The sequence below is a fragment of the Podarcis erhardii genome (assembly GCF_964252035.2).
Source record: "Podarcis erhardii genome assembly, chromosome: 12".
Lineage (NCBI taxonomy): Eukaryota > Metazoa > Chordata > Lepidosauria > Squamata > Lacertidae > Podarcis > Podarcis erhardii.
In genome coordinates, this window is record NC_138513.1 from 29299281 (window position 1) to 29325713 (window position 26433).

At 42.3% G+C, this 26433-nt stretch overlaps 1 protein-coding gene across 2 annotated transcripts in view; it reads left to right on the forward strand.

Moving 5' to 3' along the window:
• The window catches only part of IL6 (interleukin 6), a 74576-nt gene that overhangs the window by 3332 nt on the left and 44811 nt on the right, over nt 1–26433 (forward strand). The gene's annotated exons all lie outside the window — the stretch shown is intronic.

The following is a 26433-nucleotide window of genomic DNA, read 5'->3' on the forward strand; positions in this document are numbered from 1 at the left end:
CAGGATATAAGGCAGGGGGAATCTGCAGGGGAAAGGCCAGCTTTTAAATTGCAGGGCTGATTAACATAAGAGACTCCATAAGAAACACAGGCCAGCACACATTTTCATTTGGCTTGGCCTAACAGGCAGTTTGCCATGGCGCCTGCCAGCAACGCAGCGCAGCCAGTTGCAGCCAGGATCCAAAGAGCTGCATAAACTCACACAAGGAACATGAATTAGCCTAGTAGAAATCTAGAGTTTCATTTCGCTTTCAACAGCTGTTCTTCTACCATGCCATATCACAGACACTTTTGAAGCACCCATCAGTTCCACAGCAAAACAGTTTTCACTTGCAAAATTAGATTCATGGCTCCTGAGTGTTTTTCTGTGAGTTTCTTATTTGTTCTTCTGTGGGTTTGGAACCTTATTTTATATATGTGATATATTTGACGCATGCATTTCAGTTGTGTGTGGACAGGGGCAAACCACCTGCACAGCCAAATGTGTGTTTGATGCTTTTGCTGCAGTCTCAGAGGCAGATTTGGGGGAGCATGACTGGTTCGGATGCACTGGCCACAGAGAGGCCTCAAGGGCTTCAGTTGCAACATAGAATGGAAGACGAGAGGCAGGGGGGCTCCAAATTTTGGCGTAACACGGGACGCTGCTGAAATTTGACACCCCTAAGTCCGGCACTGGCAGTGATATAAGTCACTGTTCACCTTCTGCAGATTCACAGCTTTAAATAATAGCTTGTCACTCAAGCAGAGGGGAATGCTACAGAAAATCTCTGGCAATGTTTATGTGCACTCCTGCTCCTAATATTTCTTTAAATTAATTAAAATTAGATTAGGCACACCATATGTTGTGGAGCATAATCCAAATGCAATGATTAAGTGCCATCATTTTGCGATGAAGGAGGAAAAAAGTACAACATCTGCATAATTTCAAAAGAAAGTCAGGAATGAGGATGGATACACAGCTGCAATGTATTAACACTATAGAAGATTCAGCTTTAGAGCATTGGTTAGCTGCAACGAATGCAGGTTGCCCCAGGCATGGTCTCACTCTTATGGGGACAGAACAATACATTTCTCCTGGGCAAAACAGTAGGAGGCCAAGAAGCACCTGGTCCATCTTTCAACACATTTGATAACATAGGACAGCACTAAGCAATTGTTTGTAATACATGCAATTTTTTGTAGTACATGGTGATTCCATTTGTTTCTTGTGTACCAAATCAGCTTGTTTCTCTAGGGTGCGCCAGTTGTTGGACTTTTAAAAATAATAATTGCAAAAGTCAATACAATTCCTTTTTAATTTTCTGCCTGCCTGTTAGGAAATCAAAGACAGCTGTGTTTCATCTGCAAAACTGTATTTGTGGGCACTATTATTGAGTGCCCCCAACATATTTGATCTCATACAGAATACAAACATCCCATGTTTCTTGCCCAGAGGATTTATAATCCAAACCTTAACGAATAATATTCATGGTTACTTAGCAAACATCAGTGACCTCCATCTAAACAGTTTTCATTTCTGCTTTGCTCTCATCCACCATGGGCAAGGAGTAATAAAAATAAATCCTCCCCTCCCATGTTCTTATGGATAAAGGGTGGGCACTTTAAACTACATGAGTGATTGCGACTACCGATCAAGAGTAGTTACTATTCCATATCACACAATCTTGAGCAAAAGCCTGCAGTCTTCTAAATATGACAACACAGTAATGACTTAATGACTTAAAATATTTGGGAGTAATGCAGTCCAGTTTAATCAGTTTCAGATCCCACTGGTTTCAATAAAAAGAATAATAATTAAGTACGGGTCAAAATTGAAAACTTTTAAAGTCATTTTGGCTAACCTTCTGTATGTGGAGCACCTCCTCCACTTTGTCTAACCTTCTGTATGTGGAGCACCTCCTCACATGCAGAAGTTCCCAAACATCTTTAGGTAGTGCTGAGAGCGACTCATCTCTTAAACTCTAGAGAGCGACTACCAGTGAATATAGTCAATGTTAAGCTAGATGGAGCAATAGTCTGGCTTAGTATGAGGCAGCTATGCTTCTATATAAGAAGTAGTGTGATAGGGTAGAGAATTGTCCATCTCATGGCCATCTATTATTTCGGGAAGGACAGAAAACATCACAGGAAATATTTGAGCAGCTGAGTGTAGATCTTTGTGCATCCTTCTGAAACTTAGGGGGTGGGAGAGGCATACAGTTCAGTCCCTCATTGCGGTTATTCTCACTTGGATCCCAGTCTAGCAGTCAAAAATATGAAACAGGCTTAGAACCACAATATCTTAAAGCTACAAAAGAGGAGCTATGAAAACTTTTTTTTTTTCAACCTTGAGGAGAAACTCATAAGTTTTTTAAAGCTTTTCTTCCCAACCTTGAATTGAAGGGCAAAATAGAAATGCCTTAAATTAAACAGTGATATCTAGAGACTTCTCTGTTTCAGGTGAAAGAAAGCTCACATACCTTGACTTTTAACAACTCAAGTGATCGTTGGAAAAAAACAGCTATAGGAAATGAACTCCATGTGCTTTTGTTGCTGGCATGGATCCTTTAAAATGTTATATTTTTTATCATTGTTTGTATTGAGTCAGGATTGTGTCCTTATGCATAGACAAAAATAGTCATATTGGCAATGCAGTTTAGGAAACAAAAAACATTTGCAGATTTGATACCGACCTTGAAATGGTCCCTTGAGCGAGAAACAAAATAAAACTCTTCAAGGTGTACATTTGCCTCCCTCAGCCACACTTTAACACCACCTGTTCTATAAGAAGAATAGCAATTTGACAGTCTGCCTTCAGGAAAGGCATTGAAGTAGACTCAGCTGGATTCCTTGGGAATTTCAGAAAGCTCAGGCATGTGAAAGAGAAGGCTTTCTAAATGGTAGATGTGTTTAATAATACAAAAGCTGCAGAAGCTCCATCCAAATATTTGTTTTATCTCCTCGTATCCTAATATGTTCAGTGCTCTCCTGCATTCTCCTTGAATTTTATTTGGCTTCCTCTTTGTAGCTTTGTTCCCCCCCCCCCCTTTGTTTTTGCGGGTAGTTAAAATGCTCCCATCATACTCATAATATAAGGAGTAACTATGGAGGGGGGGAGATAGGTGTGGTCTCTCTGCTGATATTAACAAGGCTAAGCAGAAGATGGAGGTTACAGATAGGTAGCCGTGTTGGTCTGCCATAGTCAAAACAAAACAAATTCCTTCCAGTAGCACCTTAAAGACTTGGTCTTTAAGGTGCTACTGGAAGGAATTTGTTTTGTTCAGAAGATGGAGGGTTCACAGCATTAGCAGTCCAACAAATCCTGTTCCCCTGTTAGTTTTCTAGCAGGCAAAAAAAACCCTCTGCATCATTCCAGCTGTAGTCTCAGGACTGATTTGCTACTGTTCTCCCTCATACACTCATACACTCAGATACATTGTTAATGCCATCTCCAGTCAAGAAGCAGAGGTGACAGGCTCCCTTATTAATTATTATTGTTATTGTTATAGTTATTATTTGTCTACCACCCTTTATCCAAAGATCCAGTGCGGTTGACAACATATAAATAGAAAATGAGAACACAAAATAAAATCCAACCCTGAGGCCCAAAGAGCCCTCCCCAAGCATTACCATGTGGAAATGTTCATCCAAGTAAGACCGGAACCACCACAAAATGGTGCCACCCACGCCTACCTCGGACAGCTCCTCCAACTGCGTATATCAGCAATTGTCAAGGCTGAATTACTGTAGGTCAACTGTGACTATCTACTAGTAGAAATGTGAAGGCTTCAGGCACTACAGGAGCTAAAACCATAAAGAACTCCTCAGCAATGTGTGTTTATCATGCTATCATGAGTTTGAAGAAAGCGCAATACACATTACCTTGTGCATAGTACATAAGTATTCCTCAGGAATTTTGCATTACGTACAGACATTGCAGAACCACAAGCAAATGTTATAAGATTTCTTTCAGTTGGCTATAAAGAATATGCAAAAGTCCTTTTTAATAGTAAATAATGAAGTTTCCAATAACTAGATTTCTTTAAACCTTTGAGATACTGCCAATTAAACATTTTTTTCTATTTTAAATCCTTGAGGTTTTAAATTTTGGAGGTTTAATTAATGTTCTAAATTTTTTATATTATATATTTTATTGTTCTATGCTGCTTTGAGACCTACATGGTAAAAAGCACAATTAAACAAACAATAATAATTAACAATAGCATTATTCAAATATGACTTTTAGGAATTAATCCAAATACAGTTGAACCAGGCTATAAACTCTTATTTTACTGAATTTCATATTGCAGTCATAAGTCTAACTCTCAACCCCAAAATAAGTTCACTTCATTTTTCTGTTTGGTTTTCACAAAGTCAAAATAGTCAGAACATTAGTTAGGGGGAAAACAAACCAGCACTGTAGTTTCTTCCCACACATTTCACAAGTGTCCTCGAAGCCTAAAGCAAATTATAGATGCAGCCATATAAACTCCCCAAAATAGGTTTTTATGGTGAGAATTGTTGACAATGTGTGAAGTCAGTGAGGCAGAGTTGCTGCAGGTGTTCCTATAATGAATCAGACAGCATAGCTTAATATTTGTCCCACCTGTGTTGCTTGGTTGAAATGCTGTCTTCACTGTCATAAAAACAAGCATGGAATGCTCTTTTAAATGTGTAATAGAATATAACACTTTCAATAAATAGGCCGTTCATTTGCTAACTCACAAGAAACATATATGAAAGATCCCACTGCTATGTTTTTCACCTATAGAATTGTACAGCTCCATAATTAATGGAGGTGGTTGTTTTTTTAAATACCACAGTCATTTCCATTATCTCACATGCCTTTTGACTTATTTTAAAGGTAGACCCTCCTTGCTAACCTGTAAACAGCCTTTAACACTCTCCCAAGGTTCATAATGTGTGGGTTGCCAGTCAACACAAGGAGGGGAGCAGGAGGGAGCAGGAACCTCCTTTTGAAAGAAAAATAAGTTTAAAGCTCAACTGAGTGCACAGAGTTAGTTAACTGTGCACATCTCTGGACTGTTTCAGTCTGTGCAAGTGGTCCAATTCACGGGGAAGCTCAGTGTAGCTTTAAAGAGTTTTATTCTGAATGAGTTGACCTCTTCAAGAGATCTTCATGTGTCCAACCTATCCTATGATTCCATTCTACTCCAGATCATACCACAACATATCTGAAAATATTTCTGGACGAGTTATCTCAACCAGTGCCGTATTTACGTATAAGCTAAACAAGCTATAGCTTAGGGTCGCACTCTCTTGGGGGCCCCCCAAAAAATTAAAGAAAAAACAACAACTGCATGTACATTTCCAAAATATAAGATAAAAAACAAATAAAATAAAACCGACATACAGCAACAGGGTTTTGTGTTGTGTAGGCTCCTATGATGTAAGTAATGGACCCCGCCTGCTAGCCTGCTCCCTAAAATATCACACATAAAGGGCCCCATTACTTTCAGTAGCTTAGGGCTTCATCAAACCTAAATCCGGCCCTGATCTCAGCATATGCAAATCCACTGAAAAGGTCTTGTGTTGACTTCTGTTTAGGGTAGGAGGAAGAAACCAGTTGTGCAAACCAATCTTTGTGAAAAACAACAACATTGTCATTTAACATGCACTACCACAACCAGCAGTGGCTATCCCAGGTGGACTCTAGACACATATAAAAACCATTCTGATTAAAAAAATTTAAAGCGTTTTAAAAAATATGTTGAATTTTCCATAAGGCTCACCATCGACATCTAGTGTCACATTGTATATTGCACTTAAAAAAACACTTAAAACGTTTTCTTTGCAACTGTATAAATACCCCCCCCCCCCGTTGGTTTGCTGGTATGAATTTGTCTCTTTGACTGAAGGGCAATTCTAAAGCATGTTAACTAGGCGGGGATCATGATTCAACTTGTGATCAAGTGCTTGAGAAAAGTTTAAGCAGCATGGCCAAAGCCTTATTGTCTTACCCCAGGCATGGCCAAACTTGGCTCTCTATAAGGACTATAACTCCCATCATCCCTAGATAACAGGACCAGTGGTCAGGGATGATGGGAACTGTAGTCCCAAAACATCTGGAGGGCCAAGTTTGGCCATGCCTGGCCTTACCCCCAGGCTTAGGTCCTAAACCTCACTACTTCATTTCTAATGTAGGTAGTACTTTTATCCAGCCTTTTATCCATATGTTGTACTGCACATTTATTTTTAAAGTTGTACCCCCCCCTTATATCTATACATATAGATATAAAACACACCCACAAAACAATACATATTTTATAAATAATGTCCATGATAGTGAACCGTGACATCCACATGTAAATGCCAACACCCCTTGACGGATTTGTCTGAAGACAGATATACATTTCCCCACTTTTCAGACATACTGAATGCAGTGTTACATTAAATGTTGGGCCCCACATTAAAAATTGTCTGGGATTATCAAGAGTCACATGCGAGAGTCACTCTTCCCAAGTTGTGAACATGCACTGTTACATCAGCTGCACACAGGAAATTAGGTAGGACAAGCCTATAATATGATTATGTTCCCCCCACCTCTTGTAATGTTAACAAAACAAAAAAAATCCTCATGTCTACATTCTGTGATTTTAAATCTTCTTTCATTCAGTAGTGAAAAAGAAGAGATAAAACAAAATGCATTCTAAAGAAGTTTGAAGTCAAAAAGCTCGCAAATCTAAGCTCCATTATTAAGCAAGCTGTTTCAAGTAAGGCACTGCAAAATTTAAGCCTTCCGACAGAATGATCCAGTCCTATCTTGTTCTCACTAGGTATTAGGAGAACAATGTAGCTGATAAAAGCAGCAACTGTATTGCCTGTAGTTTTTGAGCAGATTAAAATGTTGCTGGGAACAATTCACAAAAGAGGGCTGTCAAGTTGCCTTTCCTGTTCTACGTGGGATGTTCGACTATGACCCAGTTAAGGCAGCCATCTAGAACAGGATGCAAATAGCCCTCAAGGTCAATCACACTTATTGGGAGACAACCCGCCATAGGCTTCCGACATTTCCCGTCATCAGACAGCTGTATCGTTCTCACTAGAGCCAGCAATTGTTAAAACATCAGTAATCAGCAAGGTACTTGTGTTTCCACTGGGGCAGGCAGTGCGTATTCAGCCCAACAGAGCCCCGGGCACTCCTGGGTGATTACTTTCAGTGTAAAAACCAAAACTGTAATGCAAGGAACAATAGGCCTTTCTGGCTTCCCTGACAACTGAAAAGATGATGTGGAGGTCCCCCCCCCCTTCTGCTTCCACACATAACAAAGGCTAGTTTGCTGAATCCAGATATATTTTGCACAGCACAGCTCTTGTTGTAAGACCTGACAGGTGTTCAGTAGCAAAAATGCACCTCCTGGTCCAGTAAGGTATAAACAAGAACTCTCCCGCATCTCCCCCAGCAAGCTAATGCTTTTCTTCAGTTCTATGGAAATTGATCAGGCTTTAAATCCAATTTCAGGCTTAATTTAAAAAAAAAAAAGCTGTGTTTTCCTATAGATATAACAAAAAGCTACTGGTGAGCCCCATCAACATGCAAAACTTCCGAAGGTGCCTTATATGAGAAAATAACAATAATCAATGGAATCCCCATTAAATATGTTGCATAAACAGTGTACTTTGTTGTTCTAGTGTGCCAGTTCCCTAACTTTATGCACTAAAAGCACTAATTAGTTGATACCAATTAAGTGTTCAGAATATATTTACTCTTGTATATCAAAATGCCTAAGTTTTGCCGTTTTTGTTTGGTCATATTGACCTTTGCTACACTCCAGCCACTTAGCTGTTTGCTTCAGCCATTGATTTAGACCCTCCTGACACAACCACTTTGGCAGATAGTAACTATAGGAAAAGCCTGCACATATATCAGCTGTCAGCACTGGCCCGTAGGCAGCTGAAGATTTGAAAGACTGATGAAGTGCAAGATCCAGTACAACTGGGACTGAGGCTGGATGAAGTACTGGAGCACAACGGCAGGATAGTCAATTTAAAAACCAAGAGGCAGGTGCAAAGACAGAATCTGAGCCGGAAAGTCCATTCTGACTGGAAATTCTGAGGCAGGAGGGGTTAACTGAGAGGGGATACAGCTAGAGAATGATGAAGAAGAAACAGAGACAGAAAATCAAACTAGCAAGCAAGGATTCAAATTCCAGGATTCCAGGATTCAAATTCCTGGAAGAGCTAGACTAGCTCCCTGGTGAGGTGATAGCCTAGGCCAGGGGCCCTCAAACTTTTTAAACAGGGGGCCAGTTCACTGTCCCTCAGACACTGCCGGGGGCCGGACAGGAAGTTTTGGAGAGTGGGCTGGCGTGCTCGTGGGAGCTGAGTGCCTCGGAAGCTGGGAGCCTTCAGGAGCTGGCCAAGAGCTGCACACTGGCACACTGCCCAGTGCACCTCTTCAAGGAGCATGGAGACGGAGACAAGGACAAGCTGGTTCCTTCCCTGAAGCTGCTGCCCCTTGCGGGCATTTTTGCCCCTTTGTCCTCCTGCTCCCTGGAGGTGAAGGCCGCCGCCTGGGCCACTTTGCCACTGGCCTCATCATCCTCCATCATCACGTTGGCCACTAATGGGAGCACAGCAGCGGCAGCCCTGCTGAGCCCTAGCCCGGGCCAGCTGTCCTCCTCCAGGGATGCAGAGCGGCAGCAGCCACAGGAGCACCAAGGTGGTGGTGGCAGGAAGAAGAGGCCGAGCAACAGCAGCTCTGCCAATAAAACGCCGCACCTGGTTTACCTCAGCACAGCGCGGCGTTTGCTTGGGAGAGATGTCCACACGCTGAGGTAAACGAGGCGCAGCGTTTTATTGGTAGAGACGTCCCCGCGCTGAGGTAAACCAGGTGTGGCGTTTCATTGGCAGAGCCGTCGCTACTCGGCCTCTTCCTCCCGTCACCGTCACCGAGTGTCTTGGCTTTGTGGTGGGTTCTTAAATGGCCGGGCGAGCCAGATTTAGAACCCTGGCAGGCCTGATCCGGCCTGGGGACCGTAGTTTGCCGACCCCTGGCCTAGGCAATGGGCTACTAAGGGATCAAAGAAAGTGGTTCTGTGCCAGAGGACAAATGGGTAGGGCCCAGCTCCCTCAAACTACCTGGTAGTTAGGAATACAAAGGCAAGAGTGGAGAGTGTAGTCATGTGAGCTGGAATCAAAGCAGCAGGCTGGGAAGCCAGAGGGTCAGAACCACGACTGATTTCTGTTTGAATCCAAAACAGTGGCTATTGGAAAAGCAAGACCCTTTTGGGGTGTTAATGCTGTGAGCTTTTCCATTGTAGGTTCAGGTTGCATATACTATGTGTAAATAAACCATGTACCATAAAGGAAAGCAAACCCTGGGTATGCTCCTGGAATCTCATGCCTCTCAGGGTGGTGTGTGACAATTCAAAAGTTAAAATGATGGTGATTATCAGCATCATCATTAGATTCCTTACTTGCCTTTCACCATAAGGTCCCAAGGCAAGATTTAACAATACAATGTAGAGTTACTAAGATAAGTAAAACGTAGTTACAGTCATAAAAACAAGTATTGTTTTGGGAGTGGATCCAGACTTAGTCGTGCTTAGAGGAAACCCACTGAAAACAATGGGATGTTAAGTAATGCTTTATTTCTACAAAATAGTATACAACAGTTTTAAGAAAATTAATTCACACAACAATTTAAAATCAGCAATATGCATAACAAAAATACTCCAAGGCAAAACAAAAGCCCCCAAATATTGAAACAGAACAGAACACAATTCTAAACATCTACAATTTAAAGCACCTGGCTAACTAAAGTCTACTGAAAACCTGACTGAATCTGGGTCAGCCTAATGTCATATTATATATATTTTATTATTTTCATTTACTTGCTTTCATTTGATGTCCTACAGAGGCAATCCTCCTTAAATATGGAGGATTACATATTTAAGCCCCACATGATCAACTATCATGGGACTGTCAAACCTTACTAAGATTTTCCTCTCAGACATTTACATTTATTTGGTTTAATGATGCATTGCTTAACGTTATGCAGCAGCAGGAAAGTAAGGAGGAAAATGATGTGTTGATTGTTAAGTTCCTTGACATTTTACTTATTATTTTATGAGAACAGAGGCACTTCTAGTTATCTATACCCAGCATGGAAGTCTCTTTCACTGCTGTGAAATAAAATATGGAATTCATTGCGGCCATAAAATGTCACTCACTTTAGATGAAGTTGAAATTTCTCAGCTGTCAAATAACTTCGCCGCTGAGAAAAAAGTACCATGCAAATTATATTTCAAACTTAAGAGTAGTATTAAACTATGAGCTGGTTTGTACTTAGCACTAGGCCAAACTATGGCTTAGCACAAACGTGAGCGTCTGAAGAAGAGATCTCCTCCCGTAGTCTTCATGCTGCTGTGCTGCTGTGGCTCAGCTTATCATTTCATCCAAATCTAAACTCATGGTTTGTCTTGCTTCAGACCACAAGAGGTAACCAAGGTTTGCTCTATGGGGTATACTCCATGGTTTGTCTGGAGGAGACAAACCACTACCCTGGCTTTGGAAGACACACCACACAAAACCAAACCATGGCTTCACTCTCTGCAGTGCAGCAGTAGAAAGATAGGGGAGGAGTACCGTGGCCACAATCTCATCTCTGAGAATCCTCATGCTTGTATGTTCATGCTAAGGCATAATTTAATAAGCAAACCAGAGGTATGAATATTTCAATCGCTGGCTTCCCTTCTGTGCTGATCCACAGTTTGAGTTGTTCCTGATGATGCTTCCAGATATAATGTCCAAGAGAAGAATCTGAAGGGCTTCAGTTTATTTATCAGAAAGGGGCATTGGTAGTGATCACACTGACCCACAGGTGGGGGAGAAATAACTTAATAAGGCTAACAGCTAAATATTATAATTGTGCAAAGGTGCCTGAGCTTCTCGGGCTTGCTGATTGGAAGATCAGCAGTTCAAATCCGCTGTCCCAACTCCTGCAAAGCTAGCAGTTCGAAAGCACAGCAGGGCAAGTAGATAAATAGGTACTGCTGTGGCGGGAAGGTAAACAGCATTTCTGTATGCTCTGGCACTCATCACAGTGTCCCCTTGTGCCAGAAGCGGTTTAATCGTGCTGGCCACATGATCTGGAAAGCTGTTTGTGGACAGAATAGAATAGACTTTATTTGCGTAGCCGACAGGCCATAGCATCAAAGGACAAACACTGACAAAAATACATTACGAATATAGTTACCATAAAATCTTATGACCTATTAAAACCCTAGGTAGAAGCTGGATTATCATTCATCCATGACCCTCTGTCCCATGGGCGGCGGCCTGTTTGTGGACAAATGCCGGCTCCCTCGGCCTGAAAAGCTAGATGAGCGCTGCACCCCATGATCGCCTTTGTCTGGACTTAACAGTCCAGGGGTCCTTTACCTTTACCTTTTTTTTACCTATTATAATTCTGCAAACCTGTAAAGGGCACCTTTACAGAATATGGAACATAGGAAGCTGCCTTATATTGCAGGTCAGCCTCTTGTCCCTCCAGCCGAGTGCTTACACTTGACTGGCAAAAACTTTGCAGGGTCTCAGAGGTCTTTTTCGTCACCTGATCCTTTTAATTGGTGGTGCCCGGAATTGAATGTGAAACCTTCTTAATGTGAGTAATATAGTGTATGTATGTGAGTAATATAGTGTCTTCCCTAAAGTGTGCATGGAATATGTTAAACCAAAGGCTAGAATACATACAATGTTCTGTTAAATGTTCATTGCTTATATTCTCTTCTACATGGCTGATGCTTTGCAACATTATTGTGAGAGGGAATAAGCAACTCAGTCAAAGGCACATGTGCCTGGATGTAGTAAGTTTTTAAACAGATGTTCTGGCTGGTGTCGTAAGTTAGATCACTGTGGCAGGCAGAGTTCTACTACACAAATGTCTAGGATGTAGTGACAATGATACGGGGTTGATTAAACTTCCTGGATGACTTCATCCGAAGGGCTCTGCAAGCTGCTGATAAGGATCAGAGAGCTTTGGCTAGAGCCTCAAAAGGGAAAGGGAAGGGAAGGGAGGATAAAGAACTTTCTGCCAACATGTGCTTCTGTCCTTGTTCTTGTTTCTCAACACCTGCAGTAGACCGAAACATTAAGAGCTCTTTACTGCTTGCTCTGACTGAATTTAAACAAAGGGAGCCAAATAGGTCAAATATGCAGGTGGATGGACAAACATGTGACTTTGTAGTGGCATATTTCAAAATATTAGGCTTCCTCCTTTTGCACACACCTCTGTTCTATGGAACTGCCATTTTTGAAGAAAGATGATAGTTTTGTCTCCTTGCCTGATTCTGGATTAATAATTTTGCTAAACCCAAATTGCTAACGGCAGACACCACAGCTTGCACAAGAACCTTGTTTTAATTATTCTACAGGACACTCAAATGCCACAAAGCATTTTCCTAAGTCTTTTATCCTCACATTTGCACAATTATGCACCAGAAGTATGTTTAGTATTATGTTAAAAATTATACATAGGGTGGCCGATAATTAAACATTTCACCAAAAAAGGTGTGGGGAAAGATAAAAGACCAACATCTTCTGGCTTCTGGGATCAGAAAAATTGCTGCCCGACAAAAACCATACTGTCTTGGGTCCATTACATTCACATGGACAGAGAACTCACAAACTCTTTTAAAGTTTAGCTACTTGTTCATCTCCTAGATTTGCAGAGCTACCTAGTTGTAAATAGGCTTTGGTGATCATACTATAAATTTCAATCCAACTTGCATATTGACTTCATCTGCTTGTTTGGTCTGTGCACCTAATAGTGCAACCCGAACCCTGTCTTACTCAAAAGTAAGGTAAAGGGACCCCTGACTGTTAGGTCCAGTCGTGGCCGACTCTGGGGTTGCAGCGCTCATCTCGCTTTATTGGCCGAGGGAGCTGGTGTATAGCTTCCGGGTCATGTGGCCAGCATGACTATTTAATTCAACAGGGCTTACTCCCAGGTAACTGGGGTTAGGATGTGACTTTGTGCCACAGAGACAACAACCCCGTGAGGTTAGCAATTAGAGGGGTCAGGCAATCAGGCTATTAAGAGAATACAGTGGTACCTCGGGTTAAGTACTTAATTCGTTCCGGAGGTCCGTTCTTAACCTGAAACTGTTCTTAACCTGAAGCACCACTTTAGCTAATGGGGCCTCCTGCTGCTGCTGCTGCCCCGCCGCTGGAGCATGAATTCTCTTCTTATCCTGAAGCAAAGTTCTTAACCTGAAGCACTATTTCTGGGTTAGCGGAGTCTGTAACCTGAAGCGTATGTAACCTGAAGCGTATGTAACCCAAGGTACCACTGTATCTAACTCAGGCTTGCATAATTTGTGACCTATCAGCCATGTATGGTGGCCCATCAGGGACTTGGTAAACGTCCACACTTTTTTGCTTGCCTGCGGGAATGCTAAAACAATTGAGCTGTTAAGCACACTGCAAGCCACAAGTTAAGGCTAGTGAGTTGTGTAATACTGTATTCAGATTCTCCAGTTACAAATTGTGTAAATCTATGCCAAGTTTTTATGGAGCAGTTGTGTTTCCTATTTGTTTTTTTTTTAATCTATACTGTGCAAAGTCAGGAAGCCTTTCTAAAAGCTGAACTTTTACAACCAGTCCCAAGACCAGACAAAATTGTCTTAGCTCACAGATTGCCAGTTGCTGGGTCCTTGGTGTAATCTGCATATTGATTGGGTAATTTAGGGGTAGTGGCATTGGCGCTAATGGACAATCCCAGCTATTGAAGAAGTCAGTGATAGTCACACTTAGCAAAATCACATGCTTTAGATGTCACAGGAGGAGCTGCTGCTTACTGTTATTGCCTCTTTTAAAAGATTGCTAGATTTTAAGGCAGCTAAAAAAAGGCACACATATCTTTGGACAAAAACAATGTCTAGCTAGCCAATGCAGGCTAATTATTAGTTTTAAACAATCTAACTCAAATACCTAGGACAGAGAAAGCACAATTAAGGATGCAATGAACAGGCTGGGGTTTCAGTCCAATTTTCACTTAACAAACAATTGCGACCTTAGGAATTATGAGACCTGGCCAGGTGGTATAAAGCAAATACGGCCAAGGATGAAGCTATGGGTAGCTCTCCCATCTACTTAGCCTGCAGTCATGGAGTGGCTCCCACAAGGCTCTAAGCCAGGTGTGGGGAACTTCTGGCCCTCCAGATGTAGCTGAACTACAACTTCCATCACCTCTGGCCATCGGCTATGGATGCCAAGGTTGATGGGAGTTGTAGTTCAGCAGCACTTGGAGGGCCAGAGATTCTTCACACCTACTCTAAGCCCACAAGCAGCATCACACACCAGGTACTTATGAGGGAGATGTGACTAAGGGGTGGGAGTGGAGCTACAGGCAGGAGCACCCTACTCACTTTTTTCTTTTGTCTGCTGTTATTTAGAGGAGAAGGCATTGCTGAGCAACAAAAGCCAAAATGAGGGTGTACGCCTTATACCACAGAGCAGGGATTGAGAATCTGTGTCTTCTAGATGTTGTTGGACTCCAACTCATATCAGCCCTAGCCAGCACAGCCAGTGATCAGGGATGATGGGAATTGTAGTCCAACAACATCTGGAGGGACACAGGTTTACCATCTCTGCTATAAGGTTGGAGCATGTGTATTCCACATGCAAAAAAATAGCCTTTTGCTATTATGTATTAGTGTGCTCACAGAACCAATGAAGTAGCCTAGCTGGTGAATTTTGACCATTGTTGCTGGGATGTAGTACATATCTATCATCCATCTATCTATCATCTATCTATCTATCTATCTATGTATCATCTATCTATCTATCATCTGTCTGTCTATCTATCATCTGTCATCTATCCATCTATATACCTACACACACACACACACACACACACACACACAACTAGTAGCATCAGTCACGCATCACAATCCTGTGCCATTGGACTAATTTCTAATACCAGAACAAGCTCCAGTGGTATTATTATCCAGTAGACAAAATACCACTCATCTGAAGCACTGGTTCACTGAGATACCTTGGACAAGTCCTGATCATGTTATCTCAAACCTGTGCATGCTCACGCAGAACAGAAGTACATTTTACTGTGTTCAGTGGGACTTACTTCCTAGTGTTCACGGTTGCTGCCTTAATCTGGAATATATTATCAGTGAATATTGTTAATGCAGAATCGAAAGAAGAGAGCAATTTATGAACAGAATGTGAATTCTAGCCTTTACGAACACAAGAAACATATTTAAGCACCCCTTGCAAAAAAAAGTATGCACAATAGGTCTGATGATCATGATTCTGCTGATTTCAGGTCGCCAGGTCAGCCTAGTGAGAATTATTTAGAAATTGTGTTATATATTCCTAGCACAGCTTTGCCTTTCTGGCAAGCTTCCCAGGGTTTCTGCTGACTGACTTTATGTGATCTGACAGCCTAAGTGGAACCCTCCAAGCTGAGCAGAGATACACCACTTCTCATGTTTATGTACTACTTATATAAACAGACAATGATAGCTTTCTCACAAGCAAAAATATTAAATAGGTTTTTACTGAAATCTCTCACCTGTACCATTCTAGTCCATGTTTTATTAATGCCCTATTTAAAAAACAGCATGGTACAGCTAAAGTTAGGTCTGAACTATGTCTCCTTACGCACACATTTTTTAAAAGCATATTTAAGTTTGCCACTTTTATTTTGAAGGAAAAGCAGCCACTTGGGACAGTGGTGGACTTTGGGCTCTCAAATTTCAGCAGCATCTTGTGCCATGTGCTCTGTTCTACAGCTTTGTTGTGGCGCCCCCTGCAGCATGGCACCCAGTATGGCCACAGCGGTTGTGCTGCCCGAAAACGGCTTCTGCTTGGGACTCTGATCAGGAACATGATCCAGATCAGGACCCCACACAAACAGGATCGCCTTTCCCTGGCTGTTGGGGGCAAGCGGCAACTGGGAGTGGCAAATGCTGGTGAGAAACTGGTGGTGTTTCCTTATCAGTTTCCCAAGTGGTTTCTTTCCATCCATCCATCCATCCATCCATCCATCCATCCATCCATCCATCATTTGTCCAAATTCATCTACTACTCTTTATTTAGTTACCCAAGCTTTGTTATGTACTGAAGCCAGCAGGGCGATACTGTAGATAGTTTTTACTCAGGTAAAATGCAAATAAGGGATCGAAAGTGACGTTCAGTGATTGGATAGTTACAGAAAGTTGTTACAGTTACATTGTACTGGAGCTCTATATAAGCAGGCTGGCTGAGCCCTTCAGTTCAGTTCTGTTCTGGCCTGTGAATAAACAAGAGCTGTTTGAAGAATCGCTGTGTCGTCTGATATGTTCACCCACAACTTAACAAGCTTCTTCTGACTGATATGTTTAATTGCTGCTGCTTCTTTTTTACTGCTATTTTTGGTGCTTATTTCAGTTTTTTGCACACTGCTTTGGTATTTTATGTGAGTGGTTTATAAACCTTTAAAAAATAAACCAACTTCCTGTTGGTTTAAAATGGGCTTGCTTCTGTGTTAACATGCACAGGTCAGAGCTGTAAATTACCCTAATTTCAACAGGAATTACACCCACATAAATATTGTCGGTCTGCAGCCTTATTCTGGAGTCCCACACTTAGATGGGAGTAAGCTCCACTGAACTCCACAGTGCTTCAGAATGGGCCTGTTTTGCGACTGCACTGTTAGTCACTATGGTTTCTGGATCAGGGCCCCTGTTACTGAAGACCCTTCCCTGTCTCTGAAAACCTTCCAGGGTGGACAGATTTCATATATGGTTTCACAGCTCTGAAAGGTGGAAGATTCTCATGTTGTTACCTTCTATGCCCACATTTCTCATGCACTCTTTGATTCCCAGAAGTTCAAAATGATTTCTATATAGTTATCAGCTTGAGATATTAAAAAAGAAGGAAAATTACTGAAACAATGGCTTTCATCCTGAAGCAAGCATGTATGGAATTCTTTTTTGAAAGGAGTCATCAATATTTATTGGGGGCATAGTTTTCATTAAATAGCATTGCCTACCTCAGTATCTCACAATATTTGGTGGTCTCTCAGTGCTCATGAATAAAACATCAATCATCCTTGATTTAATTCAGACTGAGCTTGTTGATATCAGTTGACTCCAGACAATTACTCATTGCCCCATCAGCAAAGTGTTGCAGCTTGGAAGTTATCAGCAATTCTTTCTTTCTTTCTTTCTTTCTTTCTTTCTTTCTTTCTTTCTTTCTTTCTTTCTCTCTCTCTCTCTCTCTCTCTCTCTCTCTCTGTGTGTGTGTCTTTTTCTTTCTCTCTTTCTTTCTTCCTTATTTTATTTTATTATTCTAATAATTTATCTCCTGTTTTCTCTTATCAAAGAACCTTACCAAAAAAAAAGCTTACAAATACAGCATTAAGGTTAATAGTCAATGTACACTTATAAAGGAATATGCTCAGATGAAAATAATTACTTCTGAGTAGACTTGTATAGGGTTGCACTGTAAATCAAGTGACATTCATATATACTGTAAGCAATACAAAAGCAGTGATATAACAGAGAAAAAACAAAACATAAAATAATAAAAGTACCTACCTACCCAACAGGAAATAAGCAATATCAGCTGCATGACAACAACAACAATTTATTATTTATACCTGGCCTACGTGACTGGGTTTCCCCAGCCGCTCAGGGTAGCTTCCAACAAAATATTAAAAATGCAATAAAACATCAAACATTAAAAACTTCCCTAAACAGGGGAAAGTGGCCAGGGCAACTCAGCCCGATGGGCATGGTATATATGATAAAATTTATTATTATTATTATTATTATTATTATTATTATTATTATTATTATTTGCCAGCAGAATTCATTGTAACTATAGCAGGATGAGCCTAGCTCTGAAAAAGCCAGCTTCTCTATTCATGCCTTAAGGACTACAATACTGGAGCCTGGTGCATCTCGTTGTCAAGGCTGGCCCACTCATTAGCCGCACTGAGCCTTTTGTGGCTCAAGATCAGTGGTGGATCTGTGCACCCTAGCCACACATCCACAGCCATTTAACCCTCTAGAAGCTTTGCTTGCAGTGTGGCAGTGCTCCTGCAGGGCTGTCCAGCAACACCAGGTCACCCACGTTTTGTTCTGTGGTTTAACCATTTACTATAGTTCAGCAGTGTACTGCTGTGAAATCTGTTCCCACTACAGCAAACCAATATTAGCACAGACACTCTTCAAATCCACTTTGCCCCCAATGCCTTCCTTTCTTTATTCCAGCGTTTCTCAACCTTTTTCTTCACTTCTCACTTCCCTCTGTGGCCCCCTAGTCTTGAGCCATGGCCCCCCATTTATGCAATTTTCACCTGTGCCTCCTTGGAGTATCCAGGGAACCATATGGCCCCTGTTTGGGAAACACTGCTTTAGACCCAACATCTCCTAGGGTCCATTGTCAGAACGAGTCATTGTTTGGTGCATGGTCCTGTACATGTTTGGTACTGCCATGCAGCCACTGTTGATGCAGCAGCAGCAACAGGGGGGGGTGTAGCGCACAGCAGCTGCATGCAGGAGCAGAGGTTGCCTGCCTCAGTTGGCCTCTTGCATCAGCCTTGCTCTCTGTGGAAAGCATTACACAGAATTGGTGCCAACACCAAGAAGGCCCTGTTGCCAGCCTCAGTTTCTGAAGAGTTATAAGCAAGTAAAGCAGCCATGTTCGTTCCCAGAAGCCAAGCAACAACAAACATTTCAAGGAGTGCCTGCTGTCTTGTGAGGAAATAATCAATTTGAGGTTTCCACCTCCTCCTGCTTGCGTGAGTAAAGCTTCAGGTGGTGATCCATAGAGGTGACATGTGTGCAGCCAGAATTGTGCTTGCTTACTGTTTCTGTAGGGTGGCGCTGTGGGTTAAACCACAGAGCCTAGGACTTGCCGATCAGAAGGTCGGTGGTTCGAATCCCTGTGACGGGGTGAGCTCCCGTTGCTCAGTCCCTGCTCCTGCCAACCTAGCAGTTTGAAAGCACGTCAAAGTGCAAGTAGACAAATAGGTACCGCTCTGGCGGGAAGGCAAATGGTGTTTCCGTGTGCTGCTCTGGTTCACCAAAAGCGGCTTAGTCATGCTGGCCACATGACCTGGAAGCTGTACACCGGCTCCCTTGGCCAATAAAGTGAGATGAGCGCCACAACTCCAGAGTCGGTCCCAACTGGACCTAATGGTCAGGGGTCCCTTTACCGTTACCTTACAGTTTCTGTTATAAAGAGCTTCCCCTGCTGAAGAGACAAGATATTTCAACAAACTGAATGGTAGCTTGTTCGTTGCCTTGGGGAAGTGCTACAACAGCTCAACAAAACAGCTTTGGCTCCATGTGTGGCTCTGCACTGCCTCATCTTAACACACCTTTGGATCATAGCCATAGCTGATTAATTACACTGATTAGTGGATTAAAGCTTACAGCTTGCTTTCATATGGCAGAGCCTGCATGAGTCAATCTCAGTGGTATGGCGGATATTCTTGTAAGTGCTCTGACACGTGCCAAAGCTGCTGCTCTCCGCATCTTGAAAAACTTTTGAAATGGGGGTTGAACAATGCAGAATAGCCCACTGAATTGGATTCAAGTTAGACTTAATACTTCCACTTCTTATTGGGGGGAGCAATCCCTTGAAGGAGAATCACACTTCAAGAGGTTACGTATAATATAGAGGAGAGAATCAAAGCATATTATTACCAGTGAGCAAAAATAATATTCAAGAGGTTTATCGCATGGGTAGTGGCTTCAGATCAGTATGAACGTTGAAAACCTTGACAGTCAGGGGAATTCCCAGAACAGCTTTGTATAAATCCCTGCAGATATTCGTTTTAAAGAGAAGTGCAGAATCCATGACCTGAAGCAAACAAGCATGATTGAACTGGTTGAGGATCCCAGCTCTCTCAGGGAAGAGACATTTCTGAGATTGCTGCAACCTTATACCTTGATTTATTCCAGCAACTTTGGAATCTCCACATTAAGGGTGGGAACAATAAGACAATAGAGAAAGAAGGGGGGCGTCAGGAAGTTTTGTTGATGCTTGAACCGTGTATGTCATTGGCCTGCGTTGCTTACCTTAAGCCTAATTTGTAAGATGTTTCCTGACCCAGGCAGTGAGGTACACAAAAGTAATTACTAAAGTAAAAAAAAAAGGGGGGGATTGTGTGTGTTCTCTTTTAAAGAAAAGGCCTGGATTCGGTGGTTAACAAACAAGTCAACCACAGCTTTCAGCACAATGCTTTCCTGAGAATGGAGCAGGATCAAAGCCTGGCTTTCAGACTGCAAAAAAGGCATAATTAACATTTAGGGCAGGTTCACTATCCATCCCAAATTTACCACCTTTTTAGCTAGTTGCTTAATATCTGATTGCAAATGGCACCTGTGATACCACTGTCAGTGGCACCGTAAACCCTTGTGTTCTACTTTATAGAGCATAGTCCTCTGTCTTGGATGGCTGTCAGAGTACAGTCCTTTATTTGAAGATGCCCTCGATTTTTCATGGCTGTCTAACTGAAGTCTGGTTTAAATATAAGAAACTTTAAAAAGGGGAAATAGGAACCTTAAAGTTGCCCAGCAAAGATCACCAGACTAATTGAACACAAGTCCCATGTTCCTGCATCTTCTGTAAATAAAGTAGTTTGTGTATATTATCATGCTCTTTTAGCCATTCTATAACTTGACTTCAATATTTCAAACAAGAAACCGCAACTCAAGGCCAGATAGGCTTATACAACCCGCATTCTTGCTATGCAGGCTTGGTTGTGTGAATTGGCTTTTAAAGAATAGTGGGTTTTTTAAGCCTTTCAGAACATAGCATTTAATAAGAGTAACTGCCATTTATGTCCCAAATAATGCTGGAACGACTCTATGTCCCATGCATCTTAATGTCATAAAGAATATGGGACATGGACAGCAAATGTTAAGCTTGCTTCTTCTTTTTTTACCAGCAGCCTCACAGTAACTGGCTTCTACAGCTTTCTTTTTTTAAAAGCTTCTTTGCCAGCCAGATAAGTACCAGTGAGTACACTGGCACCATCTAGTGTGCAAAACTAGAACAAAATCCTATTCTGAATCTGTAGTATGTGTGTTAACAATTATTTGAAGTTGATCCTCAGTTATATTAAGGTAAAGGGACCCCTGACCATTAGGTCCAGTCGTGGCCAACTCTGGGGTTGCGGCGCTCATCTTGGTTTATTAGCCGAGGGAGCTGCGTACAGCTTCCGGGTCATGTGGCCAGCATGACTAAGCCACTTCTGGCAAACCAGAGCAGCGCACGGAAACGCCGTTTACCTTCCTGCCGGAGCGGTACCTATTTATCTACTTGCACTTTGATGTGCTTTTGAACTGCTAGGTTGGCAGGAGCAGGGACTGAGCAACGGGAGCTCACCCCGTCGCAGGGATTTGAACCGCCGACCTTCCGATCGCCAAGCCCTAGGCTCTGTGGTTTAACCCACAGCGCCACCCACGTCAGTTATATTAGTGTTAGCTAAACACTATTTTATTTTGAGTAAGCGAATGCCCTTTGATTTGAACTTCATTCTCTAGTAGCATTGGATGGCCAGAGTTCTAATGCAAATATTAGCACCAGATGTGGAGAACCAGTAACCCTCTGGTCCCATCAGCAAAAGGCAGCATGGTCAGTGGTGGAGGATGTTGAGAACTGGCTGTAGTCCAGCAATATTCAGAGGGCCAGAGGTTCCCAAGCCATAATGAATACATACAGCACCCACAAGAAATACTTTCTTTTCCATCTCTTTAGGTCCTCATTTTCCTTTATAGCTCTCTGTGCATAGCATTATTCTTTTATCTGTGTGCTTCACATACACACATACACACACACACACACACACACAGAGAGAGAGAGAGAGAGAGAGAGAGAGAGAGAGAGAATGAATATTATTTAATATAATTAACTTTAATCAGAAAATATATTTCCTCTGAACTAGCTCAGTGATCTGGAGAGAATAGCACAATGATATCTTCCAGCATTCTACCACCTTAACAGTTTTATGGAGAAATGAATGTGAAAAAGAGTTAACCTAGAAATGCAATCCTTTAGTCTGTGGTGGAATACAGAATGAAATTACTGTGACCTAAAGCTTTATAGACACATAGCTTATTTGTTCAGCGAACATAATGCCAGTGTTTTACTATGTATCTGAACAGTGTGTCATATTACACGGTTCTCAAGCAATTGCAGTATTAATTTCTACAGTCAATGCAATTTCTAGTAAATAATGAAGAAACACAGGGCAACCTAGTATGCCCTTTCCTGTTATAAGTGGGACTAAGGTGGTGACTGCAGTTAGGGGTGAGGAATTTGATAGCAAGCCTCCTCCTCTGACACATTTCACATACGCCCATTCTAAAGATAAAAAAGGTAAAGGACCCCTGGATGGTTAAGTCCAGTCAAAGACAACTATGGGGTTGCAGCACTCATCTCGCTTTCAGGCCAAAGGAGCCAGCGTTTGTCCACAGCTTTCTGGGTCATGTCACCAGCATGACTAAACAGCTTCTGGCGCAACGAAACACTATGATGGAAATCAGAGCGCACAGAAATACTTTTTACCTTCCCACCGCAGTGGTACCTATTTATCTACTTGCACTGGCATGCTTTCAAACTGCCAGGTTGGCACGAGCTGGGACAGAGCAATGGGAGCTCACTCCGCCACGGGGATTCAAACCGCCAAACTTCTGATTAGCAACCCAAGAGGCTCAGTGGTTTAGACCACAGCGTCACCCGCATCCCCACCCATTCTAGCTGACCCTACATAACATTATTTTTGACTCCACCTATAGAACAAGCTGAACACACCTACAATTTTAGACCCTATACTCTTTGGGGGGAACCCCATCAATATTTTCCATTTCTGCACACTCTCTTTGGAATAACCAATATACCTTAGTTCATTATTTAATGATGGGGGGGGGGTTAAATCTATTTTGCAGATTGCTGTTAAGACACCTGAGCACTGATTACAGAGGAAGGGTCAGGACAGAAAGGTTCTTAAAGTAAATAGCTTACAGAATAATTTATATAGGATAAATTAGGTTGATAAATGGGTTAACCAGCCTTTCATAGTTTCTTTTAAAATGTCCACATCATATAAAAAGCAAGAAAAAGAAAGCCTTTCCTTTGGGAGCAATCAGTTTTCGTTTCTTGCAAGTTTCGGATTTTTATTTTTTAAGATCAAAAGGAAACTCTGTAAATTGCACTGCTTCACTTAATAGCCATTTGCATCAAAAGGAAAGTGTAGTTGCCCAACATCTGGAAGTTACCTTTGTACCAATATATTTCTTCATTATCTGTTCTCATATGCAGGGGGGGAAACAGGCCAGGTTCTGAACTGCCTGCCAAAACCAATGGTGAGATTCTCCCTCCCAACATATATTCTCAAAGCGGTTTATCTTGTATGCACCCTTACTTAACAGTAAGGCCTTTTTTTTTTTGCCCTCAGCAACCTTTGACCCCCCTCCTCCCCCCAGCCATCTCCTCGCCTTCCCAAAGCCAGGTAAGCCAGGAACTGGGCTCTGAGAAGGAGGTGTGAGTCTCTGACAGGGTCCTAGAGTCCTCCCCCTTGCTTCCCGAAGCCTAGTTAGCACTTGCCCAGCTTGGGAAAGGAGGTAGGAGGGCCTACCAAAGCCTCACGCCTCCATCCCAAAGCCCAGTGCTTCATTTAGCTGGCTTTGCGAAGGCAGCATGAGAGCTGGGATGGGGTAGTGTCAAATTTTGGCCTCAGCCTCCTCCTTGTGCACATTACAGCTCTTTAGCTTCTGCATGCATGCTCAACAGTAGGGCTGGGTGATATCTGGTTTTCAACCTTGCAATAAATTACCAGCTAAACATCATGCTGTACTGATATATTACAATCTCTGAAATAAGGGTAGAGCTATATAAAGGCATTGGCTGGCTTGACGGGATTTTCTCCACATTGTGATTTTTGCACACACACACCATGAATCTCAATATATTGCCAGGTAAAAAATTATGAAGCCTATATCACGTTATGGACTTGAAACCAGTTTTGGATGATATATCAATATATTGCCCAGCCCTACTCAACAGGTGTAGGGGTGGGGTGGTGGATTTCACTGGGGGGCCTTAGCCTGTGCATTGTGCACCCACCACCGCATCCCCACTGTCTTCAGAATGCCATGCTTGTTACGAGGAGCAAACACAGGTACAGCTCTGTGAACATAGCTTCCACTTTATAGACATTCTACCAACCATTATAGGAAGGTCCATAGCTCAGTGGTAGAGCAAATTGCTTTCCATGCGGAAAGTTCCAGGTTCAATCCCTGGCACTCCAGGTTGGGCTGCCAGTCAGCAAAGGCAATACTGAGTTAGATCCACTAACAGCCTAACATGGTATAGGGCAGCTTCTTAAGTTCCTAGGTCCCAGAGAGGTAGTGTGTGCTCTCTGCAGACACTCTGCCCTGGGAGTTATGTGGGTGCTGCATTAGGTGAGCAAGATGGTGTGAACATGCATAAGGAAACTTCCTATGTTCCCATGTGGATGTTGGCAGCAGGCCCAAGAGTTGTGGCCCCTGTTCTCCTTTGTATGTGTTTGGGGAGTATGTGGAAGAAGGTCTAAATAGGACTGAAGTCCACCATCTAACCACAGGCTGAGAGCCAGTGTGATGAAGTGGCTACCTTTTGTCGGATTTCATAGCAGGATGACCCAGGTTCAACCATGAAACTTACTGATTGCTTTTGAGCTAGTCACTATGTGTCTGACTAATCTTTCTCATAGTTTGTGTGGGAATAAAGTTTGGGGAGAGCCAGGTATGCTGCCTTGAGGGCCTGGGGGTGGGGACGGTGGGATTTTAAAAAGAAAACCTGTCACATTCAACTGCAACTGGTTTTGTGTCAAACTGGAAGGAAGCCAAAATGCAGTTTTCAACAAGTAAAATATATACAGTAGTATCTCAGTTTTTGAATGTAATCTGTTCCCAAAGACTGTTTGAGTTCCAAAACGTTCAAAAACCAAAAACTCAATACGGAAAACTCAATACGGAAGCCGTGTGGCATGTTTGACTTCTGAAAATTCTTCAAAAACAGAAGCATTTACTTCTGGGTTTACGGTGTTTGAAAACTGAAACGTTCGTCAATGGAGACATTCGCAAACCGAGGTACCACTGTATGTGAAGTGACTTCAGGATGTCATCTTAACCAAGGAATTGCTTGCAAGGGTATATAACTATTTACAAATTTAGCACTAACCTTGACACTAGCATTTAGCTAGGTGGAGAAGAACCATGAAATCTGCTAAAAACTGCTAGCAGCAGCTCCAGTGGGCATTTCCCACAACCTACGCAGTTTGACCTGCAGGCAAAATCACTTCTGTTTTGTTTTGTTTTGTTTTGTTTTAAACTACCCAGAAGACTAGCTATGCAAATAAGGCTTGTGGTCTTGCACGGGTTAACCACAACTCCAGCTACAGCTGACATGAGAGCTGTGTAGGAAAGGAGAATAATCAAAGGTCACTTTTCCAGAAGTACAACTGGAGTGAAGGGTACAATCCAGAAAAAAGCAAAATCCAGGTGGATGGTAGGGATTCATTAATGGTGACTTTTGGTGATAAAATATCTTCTCAAGTGGCTTAGCCTCAGCATGTCCACCTCCATCTTCCCTCTTCACTGGAAAAGCTCTGCTCCAACCAGCAACCCCCAAATGTTGTTGGACTTCAGCTTCCATCAGCCTCAGTCAGCATAGCCAAAGGCAAGGGATGATGAGAGCTGTAGTTCAGCAACATCTGGAGAACAACAGGATCCCCCATCCCTGCTCCACTCGCTTTGAGTATCATTATGGTACCCCCATGTTTAATTCCATTGAAGTAATAGGAGGCTTTGGGGAGGAGTGAATTAAACCAGGAAACAGTGCAGAAGGAAAGGGTTTAACCTTCCCACTTTGCTGTTGTGGCCCCAGTATTAATCTGTCTATCTATCTCTATCTATCTATCTATCTATCTATCTATCTATCTATCTATCTATTTATCTATCTATCTATCTACAGAGAGAGAGAGAGATCCATGAACAGGGTCTCATACTCACATTGTCGGAGAAGTGTTGTGGGGATACAGTTTCTCTGGCATAGTCTACCATTGCCTTTGGACTACAAACCTAAAACCAAAGGAATCCATTGACCACTGAAAAGCTGAGCCAATATAAGCCGCAGTTAATCTGACTGAGAATTACTTATATTAGAGCTTTCCTCAGGGCAATCCCCTAGTCAAGCATCTGCATAATTATGATGCACTCATTAAAAGACCAGTGAGGGACAGCCAGAAACCTCATTCTAGGGACTTACCGCAGTGCATCGGCTCCAGATTTCCTTACTGTGTCAGCTGTCTTTCTTCTGCTTTGTCTGTGAGGGGAAAGACCTATTTAGTCCCAACCAAGCAATAGACATTTTCCATTTTAGTCTGTATTTTTAATATATAATTCACAACCACATGTCACATTGATACAGG